The 12,198-nt window shown below is 42.8% G+C and overlaps 1 protein-coding gene across 2 annotated transcripts in view; it reads left to right on the top strand.

Annotated features, from left to right (window-relative positions):
• The first annotated feature begins 10,559 nt into the window (after nt 1-10,559).
• The window catches only part of PLEKHM3 (pleckstrin homology domain containing M3), a 187,623-nt gene continuing 185,984 nt past the window's right edge, over nt 10,560-12,198 (top strand). The window contains exon 1 of one of the 2 annotated variants that reach the window (XM_030853453.2): nt 10,560-10,770. The gene's annotated coding sequence lies outside the window, so the exon portion shown is untranslated. Of the gene's footprint in view, nt 10,771-10,794; nt 10,945-12,198 lie in introns of those variants that run through there. The other variant, XM_030853476.2, reaches the window with a different exon arrangement.

Consider the following 12,198-nt stretch of genomic DNA (forward strand, 5'->3'; position numbering starts at 1 on the left):
GCAGTCTGAATTTAGGTGGCTAGAACTAAGTGTGAAAAATGCAAGTGTGAGATTGACTTCTAGCCTAAGTTTTTAAAAGGACTGATGGGCTTGGTCAGCCCACTCTTTGAATGTCTGATGCCACTCAGTGCAAGTCAAGGGACACTCAGCTGGCCCCATATAGGGCAGCCTTGGTGGCCATCTCTGCAGAACAGCCCAAGCAACAGAATACACACCCAATCCGTGCTGCTACTCTGCATCTGCCGAGGTCCACCCTTCTTTCTCCAACCAGTAGAGAAAGTCCCCAGTTTTCATGGGGACCAAAGACAATTGGAACAATCCTACCCACCCATCCCATCTCTGTCCCAGTATGTCTGGAGTGCTGAGAATCTCTAATCCTTGACTCCCCTCTTTGGCTATACACCGTATTCTCTTTCCCACTGGGTCTTGATGAGACAGGAGGCATCATTAAATCTTGTGTGTGTTTATCTGTGCCTTGTGAATCTATGCTACTGCATAAAGATCCACTCATTAGGGGAATAAGAATGTGCTTTTAGTTCTACCCCTGAAACTGGAAAATTAGTCTTTAATCTCATAGGAAAGGAGCACAGGCCTCTATACTGATATGGGAAAATATGGGATATTGGTAATTCTCAAAGATAATAGTCATGGGAACCTCTAAGGCAACAAACTTTGTTTGAAAAATTGAAAATAGGCAGGCACTCAGGTCATAGACATTGTTCTCAGCACTGAGGATATAATGATATACAAAACCAGACATAGTTATTGCTTATAGAGCTTATTATTCTCATGACATTTACAGTCTCATGAGGAGGTAACTATAAATAACGTAAGCCATTCAAATAAATGTAAAAGTTTAATTACAGTAAGTGCTGTGAAGGAGTAGTATATGTTGTTATAAATGCATTAAATAGAAGTTGTCAGGACTTCCCTGGTGGTCCAGTGGGTAAGACTCCACGCTCCCAATGCAGGGGGCCCAGGTTTGGTCCCTGGTCGGGAGCTAGATCCCACATGCATGCCGCAACTAAGAGTTCGCATGTTGCAACTAAGAAGCCCACATGTCACAACTAAAAAGATCCCGCATGCCTCAACGAAGATGCCGCGTGCTGCAACTAAGACTCGGCGCAGCCAAAATAAATAAATTAATAAGCGTTTAAAAAAAAGTTGTCGACCTAGAAAGGGTAGTAAGGGAAGACTTTCCTGAAGATCTGACTACTGAGCTGAGAGCTGAAGGATGAATGGAGGATAAGAGGCAAAAAGTTCACTGGGCAGAAAGAGGTACAAAGGACCTGTGGCAGGAATGAGCAGGACATAATCACTGGAAAAGATCCCAGTGGCCGGATCGAATAGCTGAAAGAAGCATGATGCAAGACGTTGCTAGAGAGGAAGAAAGGTCCAAACCATGCTGAGTCTCATAGATAATATCAAGAATTCTTACGCATAATAGGAAGCCACTGAGGTGTTTAGATTTCTGTTTTGAAAGAGTTGCTCTGGCCGCTGTAGGGAGAAAGAATTGGGAGGCTGATAAAGCTGGCTAATTATAATACGGCAGTTTGAATCCAGGGGGCCATCCTAAGTTTGAAATGTAAGTGCCCGACAGACTTAAAAGGAGTAATAGGATAAGTGATTTTTCTGGAGAAGTAGACCCCTGGAAGATGAGTAGAAGCGGAGAGCTAAAGGGGGAATTGCTTGGGGTGTCATTCTGCTTTATTCTCACTGAGTGCTGCTGTTTTCAATGACAAGTTTCCCAAAACCCAAACGGCCACAAACCAGTAAGAGGAAATGAGGGAAAATCACCTTGGAATAAAAAAGAAAAAGACAAAGATGTTTCCTCGTTTTGAAAACCGGAGTCCTGAGCAGGAGGGGTCCACACCAAGTTTTTGCGAAGGTCATTTTGCAGTATGGCTTTACTGTCAGCATCTCTAAAGACGGTCCCCAGAAATAAAGGGGCCAAGAAGGGGCTTTTCTAGAACCATTAGCAGGCCCCCTCCCGCACAGCTCCATTAGCGGGCCTTATTAAACCAACTCAGACAAAGAGCAAGGATGCCCTAGTTAATGGAGAGTCTCCGATAATTGCTCTGCTCAGCCGCTTCTTTTAGGGTCTGAATGGCCTTTAAATAATGTTTCTCTTGCGGTGGTCGCAGACAATGACCTAGCAATCTGCTTTAAGCGGTGCCAATCCCATTAGCTGAAGAATAGCAAACTCTGTGTGCCAATGAGTGAGTGAGTGTGTATGTGTGAGTGTGTGTGTTGAGGAGCTCAGGGTAGAGATCAGGTTTAAATGTTGCTTCCTTCCTCTTTTCCTCCCTTCCTTTATAAACCCATCCCTCCCAGGAATCAAAGGTATCACTGTGTTTACTAGGTCATCTACTGGGTGAAAATCTATTCCTGAAAATGGCAAGGGACCCCCTCAAATGGTTGCAGAAGATGCCTGTCATTCTTATTTACTAAGCACTTCTCTGTGGGATGTGATTTTCAACTTATCTCTGCCCTCTAAAAACTTCAAGTCCTGAACCACAATCATGCAAAGAATATAGTCACCCCAATACACGTCTACTGTTCAAAGCTGAAAAGCTTTATAATTGTGGAAGAAAAAGAGTAGAAGACAAAACTAATAGGAGGGCCCTCTCTCCTGATGCTTGCAACTCTTTTTTCTAACAATGTTGAAAAAAATTAATCAGTCGATCTAAGAAAGAAATGGAAAATTTTATTCAAGCCAAATTTGAGGATTATAACCCAAGAAGAGCATCTCCGATATCTCCGAGAACTGTTCCCCACCCCCGTTAGAAGTAAAGGCACAGTAAGATTTTTGAGACAGAGGGCTGTACATCAAAAGGCGTGTTATTGACAGTTCACATAATCTAGATTTAAGCATCATTGTGGGGGGTCATGTGACCACTTACAAGATCAGGAAGGAATGTTCTCTTTCAGGAGTTGTCTTGTTGATGCTGGCAGAATGTTGCTCTTTATGGTTGAGCAGGTATTCCTGCCCATGGGGGAGGTTTGGTCGATGCGTGATGCGGATACATAATGCACAGTGGGGGAGAGGGGAGGCCAAAAGGCAGAGAAGAATTTTTTTTGTTTAAATTTTTCTTGTCTTGCCATAAAATATGAATTTTATTTCACAACCATGTAGTTATATTTAAAAACAAATTATGTCCTGGGCAGAGCATGTGGAAAAAGGGCAAGTTTCATTTATTTGGGAAGGGTCAAATGCTCCCACGTGAAAGTATAAAGAAGTTCAGTCATGAGCAACTTTGTAATAAAAATGTGTACAACAGCATTCAGATACACAGAAGTGAGTCAACTCTGGCTGGAACCTGCTCTTTGCCTACAGGACTTTTTCAGGGGTTCCAGAATGGTCTAATTCAAGTTTTTGAACAGAGTGTGAAAACAGGCCAGCATAACAAAGTGGGATGACTCCAGTTACACAAATACATGGGAGTGAGTTATGCGCAGCTCAGCGAGTCTCACAAAGCGTCCCCAGCACACACACACACACACACACACACACACCCTGTTTGACAACTTCTGGAAAGAACAATTACACTGCAGCCAACAGGGTAAAAGCTATTTTCTCATTCTGGGTTCTAGAAAGGCACCACAGGCCAGGAAATATTCTGCTTGGAAAAAGTAAGAGGATGTTCCATTCCATTCTCATTCATTTTAACATCTACCTTTCATTTTAGTGACTGTGAACAGCTTATGTGTAGGGTTCCTTCTGAATAATTTAATTTCTGATGTTATTTAGTTTCAAAAGCATGAATTTACAAAGTGATATCTATCTGAGAGATGTTGGTTTCTAGTACATGCACCATTAACAATCTACCTGTTGGGTAATGGCTTCATTTGCATTACAATTCGTTAAAATGTGTGAAATAAGGACTCCTCCTGCAGGAACTGAAGAAAGCGTTTTGGGCCTTGGGGCTCTTTTGTATCAGTGATTCCCATTCTGGTGAAAAGGACTGAATAGTGTGAAAGTTCATGTGGGTGTGTGGGGAAGGAGAGAGAACTTTTAGAACAGATAAGAAAGGAAAAGGGGATCCAGCTCTTAGGGATAGGCTTGAACCTTGGGTTAGAGTTTTTTTAAAAAAACAAGCTTGGGCTTCCCTGGTGGTGCAGTGGTTAAGAATCCGCCTGCGCTTAACATAACTAAAGAAAGCCTGGGCGCAGCTACTAAGACGCAACGCAGACAAACATAAATAAATAAATTTATCAAACAAACAAAAAACAACCTTAAAAATTACTCTTAAAACCAAATTGAATTCTGGAACTCAATAGTCTTCGACATTACAAATATAAATTTGTCATTAGATCTTACTGTGCACTATCATGGTGTTTGGTGCTGTGAGTTATAACGAGTATAATAAACATAATCCATCATCCTAGACTTTGTGGCTAGGTCATAATTCAGAGGTCCTGATCCCCAATCCAGTGCCTTTTCTAGTATAGCAAAGCCTCTTTTACGACATGATTACTTTATCATAATTGCATAAGTACTAAAGATGGAATATTGCATTATAAGGGTTGATCCCCAGTAGAACTACCAAGTACTACCCTTAGATCTGGGCAACTGGGCTACTGACCTGGGCTCTGTGCTTTAGGTCCTCCTCTGGCTACATCTCTTTCTGGACAAGAAGGTGACTACCTAGAGCTTCCTCCTTCTAGACCAGGTTGCCGGGGCATCAGAATTCCCTGTACCAAAGCCAAGAGTCTATCTCTAGAGCTGTACAGGCTTTTTCCCCAGGGCTTCCTGGGTGCTAATCCAGCTGCCAGGGTGTTCTCAAAAGCCTGAGGAGTGACTATGGCTGGGAAAGCTGTCAATAAAGTTAGGCATGGCAGCCGGGATGTCTGCATGAACATATTTGGGGCTTTGTGGTGCAGGACAGGGTCTGGGCTGGGAAACTGAAGGCATCCATTTGTTTTCTTGCCCTGGCTCTTGTAAATATCAGGGTATACCTGCTCAGCTCCCCGGTTCTGGTGAAATGAACTTTGTATGTATGTATATGTGTGTGTAATTTTTTTTTTTCCCACTACTGTGCAATGTAATATCTTCACATTTAGCTCCATGAAATAACAGCTCACTTATTGCCAAACACTAATACAAACTTTTACTGTAAACTAACTTATTCAAAACGCTTTGAGGTAGATAATATTATTGCTATTATTACATTATTATTATTGTCACCATCCCCATTTTACCTATGGGGAAACTGAGGCACAGAGAAGTAAAATAATTTGTGAAGACCTGAGAATGAATAAGCGCCAGAGCCAGGATTCTAATTACAAGACAAGGCGGCTTCCATTCAGTCTCCTTTGCTTTTCTACCCCAATTCTACTTATCCTTCAAGGTAGGCTCAAGCCCTTGGTTTTTTGTAGAGGCCTGTCTGAGTGGCTCCATCCTCCCTCTAATCTTCTGAACTTCTGGAATTTCTTCTGCCTTTATCACTTGTTGGGTATTTACTGTTTTGGACCGCTGGACATCTTTCCATCTAGAGGTTAAAGATGACTAGACTCTTGACTGACAGTTGAGTAGGCAGGTGACTTGTTTCCCAGAGCAAGTACGGTGGACTCTGTGATGGGCTGCCCAGATCCCCTATCAAAAAAGGACTCATTGCCCCAGCTGCTGGAAGTGGTGGCAGTAGATTGCCTTCAGTGGTCAAACCCTCCAAGGACTGTATCAACTGCAGAGGGCCACCTTGCCTAAGACCGTGCTCCCTCTCAGAGTAGCCCACATCCACTGACTGATGGATGTGGACATGGAAAGACCTGGCCGTCTTGGCCAGTGGTGTGCTGGAGCCAGCTTCTGCTGGCCCTTGAGACCTGACTGTGCACATCTCCAACCCCATGTTCAGTGACACGACATCCAGAACTTGAAATTAGGCATTGTGTGGTGTTTACACCATGGAAATTGGCAGACAGTAACAAATCAGGCCTTTTGTTTTTTCAGAGTCAATTTGCCAGCACACCACTTGTTCTTGGCCCGATTCAGGACTATTCTAAAGCCTCTGACAGGCCCCTCTGTCTCAGAGGTCTTCATGGGGGTGGCAAGGCTGCTGTTGGGCCTTACAACTCTACCTTTCCCTCTGCCCAGTTTGGCTCTCACCCCTCCCATACACACGTGCTGATCCCACGGGCACTCCCTGCATGCTGAACTCTCTCTGAGTTTGCTTCCTGGGAACTCAACCTGCAACTCTTTTTTTTTTTTTTTTGTTAAGTTAAGTTTTATTTGGGGCAAAATGAGGACTATAGCCAGGGAGAAAACTTCTCAGATAGCTTTCAGGCCAGGTGTTGAAGGGCAGCAACTCCTGCAGCTCCTAATGCTGTTAAAGTTTACCTAACTTTGCAGATTTCTTAGGCATTTTATCAGGAATGCTAGGTTTTCCCAGAAGGAAGTTTAGAATATATCATACAAAAAGGTTCTGTCCCATGTCAAGATTGAAGAAGTTTTCCTTTTACAAGGTTTTAACTTTCTGGACCATTCCATCAACAGGTAAGCTCTTAATGGAGGCCTCTGGTTGGTACTAACCATCATACAAGCCACCATGAGCCCATGAACCACCTACCCGGAGAACACTGAATTCCTGTACTATGTGCTTGTTGAATGACTAAAATGAAGCACATTCAAATTGCCCAATTAAAGACTTTTTTGGTAAGAGTCTATCACTTATTCTTGATCTTTCTGGTTAAAAAAGACATAGTATGTGGTAATAGGGTGGGGAATCACTGAATATTTTGCTTCGTTGAAGGCTTTTCACTATTTTTTTCTGTTTGCCTACTTGTAGAAGTGATAGCAAAAGACTCAAAAACCTATATGGCCTGATCATTGGCTAATCAGAAAGAACCCTGCCTCTCATGCAAGAGAAGGGTCAGGTATCAATCCTTTGGGTGTTGAATCTTAGGATGGGTGAGGAGGGAATTCCTTGGAAAGAGACTTGGGACACTTAGGAAGCTTAGGGACAGAAGCTAGTTACCAGCTTGTATGCAACTGTTTCAATATTTCAGCAATGGGATGCCTTTGCGGGTGCCTCCCAGCTGAGTAGCAAGCTCAGTTGTACTTCTAAGCTGCTCCATTTATGACTTTAGTATTCTACATCTCAAACGCTTTTAATTTACCTAATGAGACAAAAAAATATTATGATATTGCTCTCAGTGAGTATCCCAATCATCTTTACCTGGGCATATCTGTGCACATGGGGTGAAGTATACTTGGCTTGCAAATTCTAGGCTATAAATAGAACCAACATTTTCTGATTAAGTTTAAAATATTTTTTGATGCAACTTTTGTTTTATTTCTTGGAAGACAGTATTGCTTTATTGATCTGGACTTGACCATTATTTTATAAAGGAAAGCTAAGTTGAAAAAATTTTAATGAAGAGATACAATAATAAAATCTCCTTACATGTCATTTGGTATTTCACTTTGTTTTAATGCACATTTATTAAGATCATTTCCTAGGTACCGTAAGTGGTGTGGAGAATACAAAGATGAATAAGGCAAGCTCCCTGCCCTTCAGGGGATGCAGAGGGGATATAATGGGGGATCCTAAAGCAGGATAATGGGAATGAATGGAAGAGTATCCAGGAGTGGTAAAAAAATGTAAGTCTGGAGTATAGAGTGGGAGAAAAGAAGTATTCTGGAGATAAGTCTGGAATGGTGGAGTATTAGGATGCTTTCAGTTGTAAATGACGGAGACCAATGCAAACCACCTTTAGCAAACAGGGATTTAATTGGCAGTATAACTGCAAGGTCTAGAAGGTATACATAGGTGGCCCTATGTATACCTATGTGGGGTAATAATGATGTGTCAAGATAGGGTCATCAGCTGTAACAAATGTATTACCGTAGTGCAAGATGTTGATAGTGGGAGAGGTTGTGCGTGTTTTGGGGCAGCGGGTATCTGGGAACTCTGTACTTCTCTGCTCATTCTCTACAAAATAAAGTCTATATAAAAAAAAAAAAAGCAGCTGGGGCTTTTGAATAGAGATGTGAATTTAAATATTTAAATTCAGAGGAGCAAAATGACCCCTGCTGACCAAATGGAGGCCTGAGAGCCAGCAACTGCCCAGCTGAGATCGTTCTCAGCCTTTGACTTTTCATCCCTTTTCTGGGATCGCACTGAGAATCTATATTAGTGATAATGAGTAAATCCAGTCATTCTGTAAATGTGGCTGTTTAATGTGCCAGACCCTGTGCTTAATGCATGGTGGGAAATAAATCACAAAGCATTGGCCCTGCCCTCCAACTCCATAGACTGGTATAGTTTTTCTCAAAGAATAGTCCAATAAGGAGCACTTTGAGGCACTTGCTAAAATAACAGAATTCAGGACTTTTTGTAGACCTCCAGAATGAGAATCTACGGGTGTCTGGTCGGGCCACTCAAGATGGCTGTTCTCTTGCTCTCTGTATACCCTCTGCTCGACCAGTGCCTGCTGCACCTACACCCTGCTCACATGACTGACCTTCCTGTGCACTTGCCCCAGGTCCCAGCTGGTGATTGTTCTGATCCGAGGGGTGGTGAGGGGCGTGCCCCTCTGCTGGTTTCTCTGGTAACCCATGAGCCAACCTGACGTCAATTTCCCCTATAATTGGCAATCTCCCCCCACCCTCGGGCCGCCCCCCCACCCCAGACTGGGTGCATGACCCAAGAATTTGAATTTTTAACATGCGTCCAAGAGCCTTGACTCTCAAAATGTGGCATCACCTGGGAGTTCACTAGAGGTGCAAAGGCCCCACCATAGACCCCTTGAATCATGATCTGCATTTTAACAGGATCCCCACACATTAAAGTTTGAGAAGCACTATTCTAGAAGATTCTATTACATGCTGAAGTTTGAGAATCAGTGGCCTGGGAAGACTAATGAGTATATAGATGAATTTGGCACAATGTGATGAGTGCATTTATAGAGGAACATGTGAGTTCCTCTGGGCATGTTTAAAGGATCCGGTTTCTCTGTCAGAGATTTCCAGGAGAGGTGTGATGCCACTTGCTTCTTAAAAAGCAAGAAGTTGGCCAGGCTAAAGGGATGGGGCAGGGGTGACAGCTCTCATCAGAGGAAACCCAGTGTCAAAAGTCCTGAGGCAAAAGAGAACACTGCATGTTTAAGGAACAAGAGATGTATCTCGAATTGCAGTATAAGTTTTCAAACAAACATTTAAACTCTAAACATCAACCAAAAGAGATATTTTAAAAAATTCAATGGTTAAAGATTCTCTTATTAATCTTTAAGGGAGTGCAGGAATCAGATTTTTCGAATCTTATCATGCTGTTTCTCTGGCCTCCTTTGACAATTTTTTTGTGTGTGTCCATTTCTTCATTCATTCATTCAAACATATATACATTACACACTGTGTTTTGTGCTTATTATGTGGTGGTGAGTGAAACCAAAACAGTTTCTGCCCTCAGGGAGTTTATAGGGGAGGCTGGAGTGGGAGTGGAGAAGCCAGTAGAACAGGTAAATTTTAAAAATGGGTAATTATAAATTGAGAAAATGGCTAAGTGTGCTATGATGGAGAATAAAGCAGGAGACTTCAAGGAAGGTCTTCCAGCCAGACTGAGGTAGGAGACAGATGGGCCCTTGGGCTGGACAGCTGGTGTTTGTCAAGTGGAGTAAAATTGAAACTTTGTTCTCACTCCAAGGGCAAAGGTAGTGGCAGAAGCTGAGCTCTGCTAAAGTAAAGAGATAAGACGACCACTCCTGAGGTCAAGGAACACTTCCCTGTCTGCGCATGTGCAGAAAGGCTCCTTGAGGGTCAAAAAGGGAGGGGGCGCCACCCCATAATAAGTGTGGACATACACCCACAGGCTTCTGCAGTGGGATTCATCTTAGCAAAAAGTTGCGCACAGCCCTCCTCCCCTCCCTGCCCGCCACCCCCAACGTCTATTGGCTAGGATTCCTGGTTTTCATCCAGGCTACCCAGGTTCAATTCCTGGGCAGGGAACTAGGATCTCTCTTTAGGACCATTCACTGCTGTCTCTCCGAGATCAAGACCACCCTATCCTCTTGCAACGTGGCCAAAGTCACTGTGGGGTGGGTTGGAGTGTCTCACAAAGGAGCACTCAGGTTGCCCACCAGTGCGCGTACACACACACACACACACACACACACACACTTTCTGTTTTGCTGGGAATCCGAATGGGGGTTAAGACCTCCTCTCAAAACCATCCTCTTTCAACCTGCTGGCTACACCATGAAAGGGGAGTGAAAATTGATTTTCATCGCAGCTCCAAACCTGAAATGTGAAGCAATCTCTAGGTTCTAATAGTTCTATTTTCAGAAAGAACTTCTCTTTCTAATTCTCTTAGCCAAGGGAGCTGCTAAATAACAAGTCTGGTCCCTGGCATGTTTCAAGTGAAATTTTCCAATTGCAAACATCCATCTGTGCGTTGGGAGGAGCAGTGAGGAGACTCTGCGGCACATACCATTGTTTTCAAAAAGTGTGTGATGAAAACTGTGCGTAGGAAAACAAAGAGATAAGGAGGCCAGGAGGGTGCGGGCAGGCCCTGAGTGGCGCTGGATCCCTAAGGCAGGAAAGACGAGTCCTTGCGGCCTGGAACCTTGTGTGTCCGAGTCTCGCTTCCTGAGCTGCTGGAAGGAAGCATTTAAGTGTGGGACCGCAAGAAGCGCTTGTAAACAGAGAGCCGGGCCGGAATGGTCGGTGGCCGAACGGGCCGTGACCGTGAGGAGAGCTGGCTGCCAAAGCCGAACCACAGCCAGAAGTAGGCTGCAGGCCCCGCAGGTGAAGGGGGAGAAGTAGCCGGAGGCCAGGTGAGCATCTGCCTGCTTCTGTGCTGCCGGACTGGCCACTGCGGGAAGGGTGTGGGGATGACAGCATTGTGAGTATACGAGAAGCTCCCTGGCGTAGCGGTGATTTTGCTGTTTCTTCCATGCTCTGGTTTCTATTTCATCCTGGAAACTGCACAGCAGTGCAGTGGATAATAGGTGAGGGGAGACTGTATGATGCGTTGTCTGTTTATTTTTATGAATCAGGTATATAAGTAGAAAGCAGTTGAAATAGCTGATCCCGTTCTGTGTGTTGTTTTTAGTACCCCGCCGCCCCTCCTGGGTCTTAGAAACCAAGCCTCAGCAGAGCTTTTAACTCACATCTAACTGGGGCTTTCAGACTACAACGACTGTTCCATCTGTTGACCTTGTTCATTTTTAATATACAGTAAATGACACTATGTGACTGATGACAAGCATGATTTGGTCTTCCATGAAAGGATTACTAAGCTAAAAGGTCGAGATAAGGACATTTCAGACCCACTCCTCAAATAAAGTGTTACTACTGAGATATACAAATGAATGACAAATTGAGACTGGTCTAGAGTTATAGCTTGCAAAGCAGGACAGATTTGAATTTACTAGGTTAAACTGAGATTGAGCTATGCTGTTGTAAACTAATTTGGAAGTTTTTGTCTTCTTGGAAAAGAGAAATACCTGGGTTTTTTTCCTTTAATATTATAATTTCAGTAGTCATAGTGAATTATGACTTGTATTCATTCATAAGATACTTTATTATAAAATACCACACATAAATTATAATTGGCAAACCTTAAGATATAAGGCAAATTTTGTTTCATTAACTTCAAAAACAAATGCCTTAACCAAAATTGGGCTAAAAGGTCGGTAGGCATGTGTCACCTTGGTCACATAGTCTAACTTTTAGTTACTAGAAGAATATTAGATTAAATTGCTCATAGAAAAGTGTTTTAAAGTCATGCACATCAAGGAGATAATATTAATGCCTGATGAGTTTGTCTTTCAGTGAGTATTTTCACAATGTAATGGTTCATAGCAAGAACTATAAAGCCATTCTGGGTTTGAATTCCTGCTTGGTCACTTCCTATTGTGTAACCTTGGGCAGTTTATTTGCTATATTTCTTAATCTGTAGTATGGAAATAATAACAGTACTGATTTCATAGGGTTGTTATGACGATTAAATGAGTTAATATTTTTAAAGTTCTTAGAACAGTGCATGTAGTAATTGTGATATACATGTTTGTTAATAAATACATAAAATAGAGATATACCAATGTTGAAAGTAAAATGGTGGTTGCCAGGAGCTGGGGGAGGGGCGAAATGGAGAGTTGTTTAATGGGTATAGAGTTTCCGTTTTGCAAGATGAAACATTCTAGAGATTAGTCGCACAACAATATGAATGTACTTAATAGTTTGGAACTGTACACTTAAAA

The sequence above is a fragment of the Globicephala melas genome, chromosome 7, assembly GCF_963455315.2.
Source record: "Globicephala melas chromosome 7, mGloMel1.2, whole genome shotgun sequence".
Classification (NCBI taxonomy): Eukaryota; Metazoa; Chordata; class Mammalia; order Artiodactyla; family Delphinidae; genus Globicephala; species Globicephala melas.